Source organism: Octopus bimaculoides, chromosome 3 (assembly GCF_001194135.2).
Source record: "Octopus bimaculoides isolate UCB-OBI-ISO-001 chromosome 3, ASM119413v2, whole genome shotgun sequence".
Classification (NCBI taxonomy): Eukaryota; Metazoa; Mollusca; class Cephalopoda; order Octopoda; family Octopodidae; genus Octopus; species Octopus bimaculoides.
In genome coordinates, this window is record NC_068983.1 from 148418700 (window position 1) to 148420945 (window position 2246).

Sequence of the window (2246 nt, forward strand, 5' to 3'; positions counted from 1 at the left end):
CCACCGCCGCCACCCCATCAGCATCATCATCATCATCATCATCAAAAACAGATTAATTATCTCGACCAACATGACCATGAATAAAATGAACACCACAATCTGAACATTACAATGATTGACTCCTTCGTCAGTTACATCACTGTCACCCTCGTAATTAGATCAACGTCATATAGCCACCAGTATAAACACCATCATCGCAGACAATATCAACATCACGACCACCACCGCCAACACCAACACCAACAAACAACAACAACAACACAATATAGATACCATTGCACAGAAAAAAAATATGTATAAAAGAGCATTGCAAGCGACACTGATTAGACGCCAACTTATGACAAGCCTTAAAAGAAATCGCAGCCACCACAACCACTACTACCACCACTACATCACCAACACGAAATCATCACCAGCACCACCAACACCACTACTACCAACAGAACCAACACCATCACCAGTATCATTATCACCTTCCGGAAAAAAAAATACGAGTATCATTGTTTTCTTTTGCTACTACTACTACTACCACTACCACTGTTCCAACCAACGTCAATATTACCATCAATACCATGACTTCCACCTCCATAAAAACAATTAGTGTAAATATTTATTAATACTTCTAATACTACAAGCTAATACTAATACTACTACTGCTGTTCCAAGCAATGTCAACACCACCATTATGAGAACTATCACGACAGCCACCATTCTTACTATCGCCAGAACAATAATCTCTACACGAACCGTCAACAACATGGCTACAGTCACCATCTTCATTATTACACCAGTGAACGCCAACACTACCACCATAGGAACCAAAACCAACACTGCCACCACTGCCACCACTGCAACTAAAACCACAACCACTACAACAGAAACTTACACCACTACACGAAAACTGCTAGTACCACAACCGAAACACAATCGCTACAGCACAAACCACCAACACCACTACTACCACCATAGCCAAAGCAACCACCACTGAAATCAAAGCTACTACTACATCCAAAGCTACAACCACTACCACTAGCACAACCCAGCCACATCTACCACCACTACAACCATAACTACCACCCAACCACTACAACCACTACAACTAAAACTACCACTACAATAAAAGCCACGACTGCCACCGCTAGCACAACCCAAAGCCACGACCATCACCGCTACAACCAAAACCATAACTAACACTACAGCACAAACTACCACCACTAGAACCAAAACTACAACTGTAGTCAAAGCCATTAACCACCACCACAAGCACAATCCAAACCACAACCACCACAATTACAACAAAAACCATTACCACCACTACAGCTAAAACTAGCATCATTGCAACAAAAACTATCTCAACAACCAAAGCCGCAACCACTGCTACTAGCACAGCACAGAGCACAACCACTGTCACTATAATTGAAACCACCAGCACTAGAACCAAAACTAGCATTTATTAGAATCATTATGACCACATGGACAACCAGCAACACAAAAATTCCACAGTCACCGTCAGCACCATCGAGAAAATCACCAAAACCAATAGATCATTCTCTATAAGAAACATTATGCTACCACAACTAACATCAACATTATACGAAATAACACAGAATCACCACACCACTATAAACACCAGACGACGCTGTCAGCATCACAACCATTTATACAACTAACGCCATTAGCACTACGACCACAATAGCCAATAACAGGATCACTGTTGCCGACGTCACCAGCACTATACGAATATTGCTGTACCAGAAATGAATTACAATGAAAAAGAAAGAGGAAAACCAGGAAATTACACTTGGAAAAAGAAAAGGTGGGAAGTAAACAAATAGAATAAGAAAAAAAAAAGTATCTTTCTCACCACATCCCAATATTACCTACTACAAAAATAAACAACAACCTGATACAACCATAGTTATCATTGCCAAATATCATATCTATTCATTACGGCACGTTATTACCATCTACGGGGTTCTAATGGGGATAGAGAAGTGTTATAACAGTGATTGATATACGTACATACAGGAACGCACGCACGCAAACAACAAACACACACACACATATACATGTACATGTGTATATGTTTCTATGTATCCTTACACAGGTATATACATATATTCATACACACGTATATATAATATACATATATTGGAAGAACACATACAACATATGTAGGTATATATAATTGCATGAATGGACATATCTATATATATATATATATATATATATATATATATATATAT